Source organism: Moschus berezovskii, chromosome 16 (assembly GCF_049115385.1).
Source record: "Moschus berezovskii isolate FMDL1 chromosome 16, NW_MosBer_1.0, whole genome shotgun sequence".
In the NCBI taxonomy this organism is placed as follows: Eukaryota; Metazoa; Chordata; class Mammalia; order Artiodactyla; family Moschidae; genus Moschus; species Moschus berezovskii.
Window position 1 is genome coordinate 75220550 of NC_142475.1, and position 12525 is coordinate 75233074.

Consider the following 12525-nt stretch of genomic DNA (forward strand, 5'->3'; position numbering starts at 1 on the left):
GTCTAACTGTGAAACCCATTCCAAGCTGGTGCCCCATCAACTGGCCTACTGAGAAAACGGTTCTTCACAGGTTCTCTCCAGGGCACAGTGTAAAGACAGCAGACTGAATACACCCCAGACTCTCTAAAAGAGATCTATTACCTTATCTTCATAGTTGTGGCCTGAAGAACAAGCAGGCTTCTAATTAAACATACACCCAGGGGCTATGATTCTCTCCAAAGACTGGAAGGGCCAGCAGACCCCCTCTCTGCCATCTCCCTCTGCCCCATCCGAGGTAGCCAGTGTCTCTGAGAAAGGACCCAGTGCCAAGGTAGTTGTCTGTCACCCATAGGGAACAACCCTGGACAGCCTGGCTCCAGAAGTCAGCAGGGCTTGTCCTCCTCAGTTCAACAGGACTGCAACAAACAAAGACACAGGTAACTGGCTCTCCTGCCAGGCTCAGTGCAGAAGGAGCATTTGCAGACTTTAAAAGCTGCTGCCTGAGGGTCTGGGTCTGGCTTCCCACCAGCCTGAATTTAGGTGCTGACTGGGATCCTCCCCTTTGGGCCAGTGACAGACCCTGGTACAGCCTCAGCTACTGAGAGACGAAAGCAATAAAGTAGGCTGCTTGGAAAATTAAAAGGGTATAAGATACATCAAGGTACAAGTGCAGGGCTGAATGAGAAAGCTCATCTCCTCTATGAGACTAGTCGTTCAAGATCAGATGGGGTGCCTGTTTTATCTAAACAAAGGGTGTCAAGAAAAATGAAGAAACAAAAGAACAGAATCCAAACAAGACCAAGATAAAGCCTCAATAAAAAAACTGGGCATCCCAGATGGCACTACCAGTAAAGAACCTACCTGCCAATGCAGGAGACATAAGAAACACGGGTTTGATCCCCGGGTCAGGAAGATCCCCTGGAGGCGGGCATGGCAACCCACTCCAGTATTCTTGCCTGGAGAATCCCATGGACAGAGGAGCCTGGCGGGTTGCAGTCCATGAGGTCACAAAGAGTCAGACAGGACTGAAGGAACTTAGTATGCACAAGTGATTTACCCGATAAAGTTTTAAGTTACAATAGAGGCTAAGTTCAGGGGAACAACATATGAACAAAGTAAGAATTTCAAAAGACACCCAAAATGTAAGCAAGCAGCAAGCAGAAATCTTAAAACTAACAAATATGAAAACTGAAAAAAATATGACAGAGGCTTCACCAGCAGACTAGAGGAAGCAGAATGCAGGAAGAAACGAAGGAGAGAAGAAACAAACCAGTAGACAGGGCAGTGCAGGTCAGAGCAGCAAAAAGAAGAAAGGATGAAAACAGCTTAAAGGACCTACAAATCACCACCATGCTACCAACATTCGCATCGTAAGGGTTTCTGAAGGAAAAGAGGTAAAAAATTTGAAGAAACAATGGCTGAAAGTTTCCCTAACTCGAGGAAGGAAACAGACATTCAGATCCAGGAAGCTCAGGGAGTTCCAAAAAGAGATAAAGACACCCACACCACAATATAACACAACGTCAAGACGAGGAAACAATCTTAAAAACAAGAGAACAACTTGTTATGCGCAAGAGAACCCCCCAAAAGACTCTAAGCAGATTCTTCAGCAGAAACTCCAGGACGGCTCAAAGAATACTCCACCCAGAAAAGTCCTTCAGATTTGGAGGTGAGGTAAAGAATTTCCCAGACAAGCAAATAATGGAGTTTATCACCACTAGACCAGCCTCAAGAGAAATTTTAAAGAGATTTAAGTTGAAACAAAAAGGTCTAATTAGTAACAGGAAAACAAAGTTTAAATCCCAATGGTAAAAGTAAATATAGAAAATTCAGAATAGCCTAAAGCTATAAAGATGGTGGACTAATTACTTATAAAGCTAGACTAATCATCGAAGACAAAAAAAAAACAACGAAAAACCAAACACACACCTATAACTACAATCATTTGATAAGGGCAACACAGATAAAAGGATGTAAACTGTGATATCAAAAGCATCAACAGAGTGGGGGGCTTGTAAAATGCAGTGACAAGAATCCCACCTTGCCACTTTGCCTCAATACACTACTAGACGTCCTAGCCAGAACAACTAGGCAAGTAAAAGATAGAAAAGGCACCCTTCTAAAAGGAAGGGAAGAAGTAAAACTGTTACTATTTACAGGTGACATGTTATTGTTTCTGATAGTGTATTTTTTTTTAGTTTCTAGAAATGCAACGGTTTTGTGTATTGATTTTGTATCTTGAACTATCAGAACTAATAAAATCAGTAAAGCTGCAAGATACAAAATCAATACACAAAACTGGCATTTCTATACACTAAAAAGACACTATCAGAAACAGAAATTAAGAAAACAATTCCACTTACAACTGCATCAAACAGAGAAATCAATTTAAATAAGGAGCTGAAAGACCTGTACAATGAATCCAGTTAAAAACTGGGCAGAGGAACTGAACAGACATTTTCACAAAGACAGACAGCCAACAGATACATGAAAAGGTGTTCAACACCATCAGGGAAATGCAAATCAAAACCACAACAAGGTATCACCTCACAGCACAGGAAAACAATTGAAATGCTCTACAGAAAAGTAACCCAAAGTACTACCATAGTAAAAAACCTGCTTAAGGTTCTCAAACATCGTGTCTTCTTCAAGGCGAGTGCAGAGAAAAAAAGCAAGCCGAGCAGTCAGGCAATAAAAGGGAAATTTATTAGAACAAAAAGGGTGATTGGCTCTTAAGGAGAACCAGGGTCCTCCTTTTCTGACAGGGTCCTTCTTATACCCCACCAACGAAAAATTCTCTGAAGGGATAGTTAATTTTTAGCCTGTAGTTGAGTCCTGTGGTCACGTAGCGGGAGGTCTGCAATCTGGTGGTCTCACAGCTTTGAGAAGATAAGTGCCAGTGAGAAAACAGAATGCCATTTTGGCAGTTTGGTCAGTCCCACGGATCACCGTGATTTTATTCTTTGTTTGTGAGGTAGACATAATAAGCCATCTTATCAATGAGACCCCATGGGCCCTATCATCTTCAACTTTTAAGTCCATAAGGATAATCTGGAAATCCTGTTAATAACAGAGATTGAGTCCAAGACCCAGAAACTGAAACAGTAAATTGGAACAGAGTCCAGAAATCTGGCCTTTAACCCTCTGTATCAGGGTCCAATAGATACAATTTAAAGTTAAGATTTTTTTTCTCAGAAGTTCTACTTCAAGACTTTTATTCTTTCTTAGGAATAAGGGAAAGAGGAAGGATTTAGCACCTACCTACTCAAGGCTATAAGACCACTGGATTCCAGACCTCCAGCTACAGGACCACAGGATTCAGCTACAGGCTAAAAATTAACCATCCCTTCAGAGAATTTTTCATTGGCGGGGTGTAAGAAAGATCCCATCAGAAAGGGAGGACACTGGATCTCCTTAAAGGCCAGTCACCCTCTCGTTTTCCCTCTAATAAATTTCGTTCTCTTGCCTGACTGCCCGGCCCACTCTTTCTCCACATGTGCCTTACAAACAGCAAGGTAGAGAAATTTTTTAAAACTTTGTTGCACTGACTATTCTAATTGCTGTTTATAAAAGTATAAGTGAAAATTCTCTGAAATTACAGAAATAGATGGTCATCCCCACAAAAATTCCACACACAAAAATTCTCTGCAAATATAAATTGTCATCCTCACAAAAAATTTGACAATGCAGGTACAAACATTGCCAGACAGTAATGTTAGAACCTATTAGAGATGGATATGAAATCTAAAACCAGTAGTGTGTTTTGACAACCAACTGCAGGAAGAATTAAATGCAATAATAAGCTGTATTAGAGATGTGACTGAAATCTGGAAGAGTATTTATAAAATGGATTATCTCTCAACTTTATGGATGACAGCTGATGAGCAGTTAGTTGTCCTCAAAGACAATGCCCGTTTCATCTACATATACCTTCAAATGCTACAAAAATTTAGAATAAGATTTTGGGGTTCTTATGTTCAAGTTGATTCATACAATGAATGAATACATTCCAGATGATTCCAGATGGCGTCAAGGAACACACTTTGATACAAAGTCCTAAACAGTTTTCCACAACTATGTTTCTAAACCTGGCAAATCACCAAATCAGAAGTATTAGTTAAAAATACAGACAAAGATTTCATGAAAGGGCTTAGGAATTCTTCTTTCAAAAAATATCCAGGGAGATTGTGATGATAAGCCATTGAGAAATATGATCATATGACATATACTCTAAATAGAATAACTTCTTTTTACCCATTTCCCACCCCTGAACTGACAAAAATACAAAGTTTGACAATGCTCTCTGGTAATGAGGCTTTGAGAAACACATATATTACTGGTAAAAGTGTAAAGTAGTACAATTTCCATAAAGAGTGAGTTTGCAGTATCTACCAAAACTGTAAATGCAGATATTCTCCAACCCATAAATACCACTTCAGGTTTTAGTCTATAAATATATGTACATACAAAAAGCAACATATGTAGAATTTTATTCACTGAAGCACCAACTATAATAGCAAAATTCTTGAAACAAAGGAAGAAATACTAAACAGACAAGATAGTGAAAGAGATCCAAAATATTATCACTAACTGGAAAAAACACAGCACTATTTAGGCCAGTATATAAAGCATGCTCAAGTTTGTGACAAAATAAGGGGGAATAAACAACCAGAAAAGAAAACACAAACTAAACCCAAAGCTCGCAGCAGTAGCAGAGATGAGAACAGAGATAAATGAAATAGAGAACAGAAAAAATAAAATAACTGAAACCTAAATTTGGTTCTACAAAAAGATCAACAAAATTGACAAACCTTTAGCTAAATGGACTAAGGGGAAAAAAAGGCAATATATGCTAAAATGAAAGTGGGAATATTATCACTGTTTCTACAGAAATTTAAAACAGACTATATAAAAGAGTGCACTATGAACAAATGGTCACTAAAAAACTGGATAACCTAGATGAAATGGACAAATTCCTAGAAACACAATACCTATTAAGAATCACAAGGAAGCAGAAAATCTGAATAGGCCCAGTAACTAGTAGAGAGATTCAATCAGTAGTCAAAAATCTCTCAACAAAGAAAAACCCTGGATCTGACGGCGTCTTTGGTGAACTCTACTAAATATATTTTTTGGGGCTCCAAAATCACTGCGGATGCTGACTGCAGCCATGAAATTAAAAGATGCTTACTCCTTGGAAGGAAAGTTATGACCAACCTAGATAGCATATTAACAAGCAGAGACATTACTTTGCCAACAAAGGTCCGTCTAGTCAAGGCTATGGTTTTTCCCGTGGTCACGTATGGATGTGAGAGTTGGACTGTGAAGAAAGCTGATCGCCAAAGAATTGATGCTTTTGAACTGTGGTGCTGGAGAAGACTCTTGAGAGTCCCTTGGACTGCAAGGAGATCCAACCAGTCCATTCTAAAGGAGATCAATCCTGGGTGTTCATTGGCAGGTCTGATGCTAAAGCTGAAACTGAAATACTTTGGCCACCTCATGCAATGAGTTGACTCACTGCTAATGACTCTGATGCTGGGAAAGGCTGGGGGCAGGAGGAGAAGGGGACGACAGAGAATGAGATGGCTGGATGGCATCACTGACTCTATGGACATGAGTTTGAGTGAACTCTGGGAGTTGGTGATGGACAGGGAGGCCTGGCGTGCTGTGATTCATGGGGTTGCAGAGAGTCGGACACGACTGAGCGACTGAACTGAACTAAATATAAAAAAGAGAACTATACCAATCTTCAAAATTTGGCTAAACAGTTGAAGAAGGAACACCTTCATTCTATGAGGACAGTATTACCCTGATACCAAACCAGACAACTACAAACCAATATCCCTTAAGAACACTGATGTGATCCTCAACAAAATACTAACGAACAGAACTCAACAGCATATTAAAAGGATTAGACACTTCTTAACAAACAGGACTCATTATTGGGAGAGAAAGTTCAACGTATAAGGACTGTTCAAAGCAATACATCATATCAACAAAATGACGTGGAAAAAAACACAATCATCTCACTGATATACAAAGAGCACGCAACAGAATTCAGCACCTTTTAAGATAAAGACACAACAGGCATAAAAGGACGCAAGGGCCACACGATAAAGGCCGTATAATGCAAAACCCACAGCAAAAGCCACACTCAAAGGTGAAAGACTAGCTATTTTTCCTCTGGGGTCATGAACAAGGCAAGAATGCCCACTTTCAACACTACTCTTCCATACACAGTACTGAAGTTCTAGCCAGAGCCATTATGTAAGAAAAAGAAATAAAAGCTATTCAGATTAGAAAAGAAGTGTTAAGTGTTAATCGCTCAGTCGTGCCCGACTCTTTGTGACCCCATGGACTGCAGCCCACCAGGCTCCTGTGTCCATGAAACTGTCCAGGCAAGGATACTGGAGTGGGTTCCCATTTCCTTCTTTGAAAAGAATTAAAATTATCTACATTTTCAGATATAATCTTATATGCTTAGAGTTTAGCAAACCTTAATGACTCCACAAAAAAGCATTAGAACTAATTCACCAATGAAACAGGATAGTCAGGGCACAAAAATCAACTGCAAATCTATACATAGTGAGCAATCAGGAGAAAACACAGACAATTCCCTTTTCAAGAGCATCAAAAGGAATAAACTACTTCAGTTCAGTCGCTCAGTCGTGTCTGACTCTCTGCAACCCCATGAATCACAGCACGCCAGGCCTCCCTGTCCATCACCAACTCCCGGAGTTCACTCAAACTCATGTCCATAGAGTCAGTGATGCCATCCAGTCATCTCATTCTCTGTCGTCCCCTTCTCCTCCCGCCCCCAACCTTTCCCAGCATCAGAGTCTTTTCCAGTGAATCAAGTCATTGTATGAGGTGGCCAAAGTAATGAAGTTTCAGCTTTAGCATCAGTCCTTCCAATGAACACCCAGGATTGATCTCCTTTAGAATGGACTGGTTGGATCTTCCATGCAGTCCAAGGGACTCTCAAGAGTCTTCTCCAGCACCACAGTTCAAAAGCATCAATTCTTTGGCGATCAGCTTTCTTCACAGTCCAACTCTCACATCCATACATGACCACTCGAAAAACCATAGCCTTGACTAGACGGACCTTTGTTGGCAAAGTAATGTCTCTGCTTTTTAATATACTATCAAGGTTGGTCATAACTTTAGGAATTTATTTAATCAAGGAAGTAAAAAACTTGTACAATGGAACCCACAAAACACTGCTGAAGAAATTAAAAACAATCGTAGAAACAAAACTGGAGAACTCACATGTCCTGATTTCAAAACTTACTATAAAGCTATGGTATTCAAAATGGTATAGTACTGGCACAAAGACAAACACAGACCAATGAAGAGACAGCCTAAAATACACCTTCATATACATGATCTCTGACAAGGGTCTAAAGACCATTCAGTGGAAGGACAATCTTTTCAACAAATAACAGTGGGAAAATTTGATAACCACACACAGAAGAATGATGATGGACCCTTATCTAACACCATATAAATATATATGTGTGTGTGTATATATATATAAATTAAATCAAAATGGATCAAAGATCTACACATAAGACCTAAAACAATAAAACTCTTAGAAGAAAACATGGGACAAAACATTCCTGACATTCAATTTGAAAATGATTTCTTGGACATGACACCAAAGGCACACGTCACAAAAGAAAAAATTGACATACTGGACTTCATGAAAACTAAAAAACTTTTTGCATCAAAGAACGTTATCAATAGCATAAAAAGGCAACTCACCAAATGGGTGAAAATATTTGTAAATCATATCTGATAAGGGACTAATATCCAGAATATTTAGAGAAGTCCCCAAAACAAAATTGGCAAAGAACATGAATAATCATTCCTCCAAAGAATATAGAGGAATAGGCAACAATCACAAGAAAGGATGATCAACATCACTAATCATTACGGAAATGCAAATCAAAACTATGAGATATCACCTCACATCCACAAGAGTGACAACTACCCAAAAAACCCAAATAAACAAGTTTTGGTGAGGATGTGGAAAATTTAGAACTGTTAATTCACTGTGGGAATGTAAAATAGTGTGTGTTAACATGTGCGTGTTCAGCTGCTCAATCCTGTCTCTTTGCAACCCCATGGACTGTAGCCCACCAGGCTCCCCTGTCCATGGAGTCTCCGGGCCAGAATACTGGAGTGGGTTGCCCTTCCTTACTCCAGGGGATCTTCCTGACCCAGGGATGGAACCCAGGTCTCCTGCACTGGCAGGCAGACTCTTTACTACTGCATCCCCTGGGTACAGGCTCTATAAAAAACAGTATAGGAGTCCCCCCTCCCAAATTAGCCCAATCGTGGAAGCAACCCAAGTGTCCATTAACAGATGAATGGATACGCAAAATGTGGTATGACTGTGTGTATAACTGTATGCCCACACACAAACAATGGAATTTTACCCTGCCTTAAAATGGAAGGAGATTCTACAACATATAACATGGACGAACCTTGAAAACATTACACTGAGTGAAATACACCAAATATAAAAAAAACACCCTGATCCCACTTACACGAGGTTGCTGCACTAGTCAAAATCATAAGAGACACAAAGTACCCAAACGGTTGCCAGGGGCTGGGAGAAGTAGAGAATAGGGCATTACTGTTTAATGAGAACAAGAAAAGAGCTAAGGGAATGGACGGTGGTGATGATTGCAGGGTAACGTCAGCGTATTTAATACCTCTGAACTGTACACTTAAAAATGGTTAAGATGGTAACATTTACATGCACTTTTGATGCTTGCTGTTCAGTCACTAAGTCGTGTCCTTCACCGCAATTAAGAAAAGTAACAGAAGGGGGAAAATGTATTTATATATTTGTAAGGTATAAAGTATCCCTACAAAGATGCTTAAGAAATGCAAAACAGCTGTTTCCTACAGTAAGAGAATATGGCCAGCTAGAGGACCTTGAAAGAAGGGAACACTATGTACCTTGTTTTTCTTTACTTAAATGTTGAGTCACGTTAAGTGATTACATCCTCAAAGACTAAATAAATACACACAAAAATATTGGCAGCACTTGGAAACAAATTAATAATTGTGAATATATCTATTACTACATATAACAGTTGCAGGGGTGGGAATCTTTTTAGAGACTTTTGGCATTTGCTATCTAAAAGTACCTAAATCCGGCAAAAACAGGAAAAAATATAGTTGAGTCATGCTCAATTTAGGGAACTGTTTATTGAAAAGTAGGTTCAACCGCCAACTATTAATAAATGCTTCCTTTTAGTCACGATTTTCACATCCTTTCTTAAAATGCCCAAACATAACGAAAAATTAATGCTGCCAAAGCTAAATATGTATTATAACAGGATGACTACTTCCTGAACCTATTAAAAGACATTCCCTTATTTTAATTCTGTAGCACAATCTGATTTATAATGTTTACATACCATTTAAAGAACAAAAGTTTGCAGAATTAAGTTGGTAACAGAGCAAATGAAAACACATTTTTACTGTTTGCCCTCAACCTCAAACAGAAAAACTTAAAAGAACAAACTTTAAACTGACCATTTATATACATCTGAGAGACAGCTAACCAGCCTGTGGCTCTTCTTCCACGCAATTTTCCTTTTTAGTCAGGAGTTTTTTCTTCGAAACACTGGCTGTTACATGAGTTTGGTAAACCAAACGTACTTTCTAGGAAGTGCACACGATATTTAAAATAACAGTAAATGTACATGATACTAAAAATAACAGCAAATAGGTGTGCAGACCACATACACAACACCGACCAGATAAACCTAGACATTTGTTTTTAAAATCGGCATCATACAAGACTCCACGATGAAATAAGCCCGTTTTGGTGAACGGGGAAACTTTCCGCAGCTCTAAGTCTCCGCCTTCCCGTTATTACAGGGAAATCCTGGAAGGAAAGCTCGGAAGGCTCTGAAAGGCGAGCCCTCCGGGCACGTTTCCTGCCGCGCTCCCCCAGCCGGGAGCGCTTCTCCCTTTCCTCCAACTTCTCCACTAACCAGCGCCGCGAGCAGCCACCCCACCCCCTTCCACAAAGTCAAGGCTGCGCCCGCCGAACACCGCCTCCCTCGCACTCCGGACGTTCGGGCGCGGCCACCGCCGAGTCGACTCCGCACACCGGGATCGCGGCCCCGCGAGCGGAGCCGGCGGCGGCCCCGCAGCGGCCCCGGGCCCACCGCACACGAACAAAAAGCGCGGCGGACGGGGGGCTGCCTGCGCCGCCCCCGGCCGGGCCCCAGGCTCCCTCTCCGGACCGGGACCCCGGAAGCCGCAAGGCCGCGGGCGGGCAGGGGGGCTCCGCCGCGCAAACTTACCCCCCGGCCCGGCTGGGCGCCGCGAGGGGCGCGGAGCGGAGCCCGCCGAGGAAAGGCCGCCACCGAGGTGCCCTCCGCCCAGCGGCCCCGAGTCCCCCAGGTTTCCCGCTCCTCGTCCCCGCGCCCGAGACGCCGCGCGAGCGTCCCCCGGCCCCCACCCAGGGCTGCTCACCGAGGCCGCTGGGACCCGCTCTCCGCCGCCGGTCACTGCTCGGACTTCTGAAACCCAGAGGAACGAGGGCGGCGCGCTCCCCAGGCCCGCCCGCGCCTCGCGTCACCGCACCGCCCCCGCCTTCCGCCCGCGCAGGCGCGCGGCGCCCGGTCAGGTGACCCGGTCCCCATGGAAACAGTGCGGGGGGCCGCTCTCACCTCCTGCCGCTCTAGCCCACCTGCGCCTCTCTCCCCACAGTTCCTGCGTTTCGGCCCTGTGCCACTCGTCTGCTGCTGTTCACCTGCGCACATGCTCACTTGGTTCCCATCACCTCCAACACAGAGTCCTGAGAACCTGTCGTTCGGCGATTTCCTGGCCAGCCTTAGACTTGCACCACACTCACAGGCTATTAAACATTCCTCCCACTAACCCTTCTGGACTCCTGCCTTCTTTGTGCTACAACTTTTCTCTTTGGTTTTTATAACTCTTTGTCTATCTGATCTAAGTTTGCTGGTTGTTGACGGTTATGTGTCATATTGCACAAAAGTAATACCTGTATCCTAATCAAAAATTGAAAAACTATTAGGAACTGTCCTAAGAACATACAGTAGTCTTAATTTGGTGCTTACGTCAAAGGTAGCTACACCATCTTCTTTAGCGGGCAAAGACACTGAGGCACATTTTACCTACGTTTTCCATAGTTACCATGGAGTAGCAGTACTTGATAAAAGAGCATTATCTTAGAAGCATTTTATTTCTAGATAAATTATTTAGTGCCTTGACAATTTAACCTATGGTTAAATAGAAATCTGAGCATAAATGAGATGACAATAAGATGAAAACTTAAGACTTCAGAGAGTTGTCGGTCTAACTAATAGACACGTAAAAACAACTGCAATGGGAAGAAAGAAATAAAATTACTTTTGTTCACAGGTGACATAGTTACTTAGAAACTCCCAAAGAACTGACCCCACACACAAAAAAACCTAAAACTAATAAGCAATTAGAGCAGCGTTGCAGGATTCAATGTTAACATACAAGAGCCAATTGTTTTCCTATATGATAGCAATAAACAACTGGAATTTCAAATTAAAGACACAATATCACTCAGCACAAAGACTGAAACAATACTTAGATATAACCAACAAAAATATGTAAAAAATCCATACGGAAAAAGCTAAAATTCTAATGAAAGGAATCAAAGAAAATACAAATAAATGGAAAGAAAGTCTGTATTCATGAATAGGAAGATTCTCTATTGTCAAGACATCAGTTTTCCCCAACTGGATAGATTTGACAAAATCTCAGTCAAAATCCCAACAAGGTATTTTTTGAACATCAAGTAAATGATCTAGAAGTTTCTTTGGGAAGACAAAAGTCTCAGAAGAGTCAACCCAAAATGGAAGAAGAACAACAAAGTCGCAGGCTTGTGTGCCAACATCAAAATGTATTATGAAAGTCACTCAGTCGTGTCTGACTCTTTGCAACCCCATGGACTGTACAGTCCATGGAATTCTCCAGGCCAGAATACAGTAGTGGGTAGCCTTTCCCTTCTCCAGGGGATCTTCCCAACCCAGGGATCGAACCCAGGTCTCCTGCATTGCAGGCAGATTCTTTACCAGCTGAGCCACAAAAGCTACAGTAATCATGTAGTCAGGTATGGATGTGAGAGCTGGACCATAAAGAAGGCTGAGCACCGAAAAATTGATGCTTTAATAGTGTGGTGCTGGAGAAGACTCTTGAGAGTCCCTTGGACAGCAAGGAGATCAAACCAGTCAATCCTAAAGGAAATCAACCCCGAGTATTCCCTGAAAGGACTGATGCTGAAGTGCCAATACTTTCTCCACCTGATGCAAAAAGATAACTCATTGGAAAAGTCCCTGATGCTGGGAAAGATTGAGGGCAGGAGGAGAAGGGGACGACAGAGGATGAGATGGCGTTAGATGGCATCACTGACTCAGTGGTCATGAGTTTGAGCAAACTCCGGGAGATCATGAAGGATAGAGAAGCCTGGCATGCTGCTGTCCATGGTGTCACAAAAAGTTGGACACGACTTAGCAACTG

General features: G+C 42.0%; 1 protein-coding gene across 1 annotated transcript in view; it reads right to left on the reverse strand.

Annotated features, from left to right (window-relative positions):
• SDCBP (syndecan binding protein) overlaps positions 1–10603 on the reverse strand; it is a 32936-nt gene extending 22333 nt beyond the window's left edge. The window contains exon 1 of the mRNA XM_055432736.2: positions 10483–10603. The gene's annotated coding sequence lies outside the window, so the exon portion shown is untranslated. The remainder of the gene's footprint in view (positions 1–10482) is intronic.
• Between the last annotated feature and the right edge of the window lie 1922 nt (positions 10604–12525).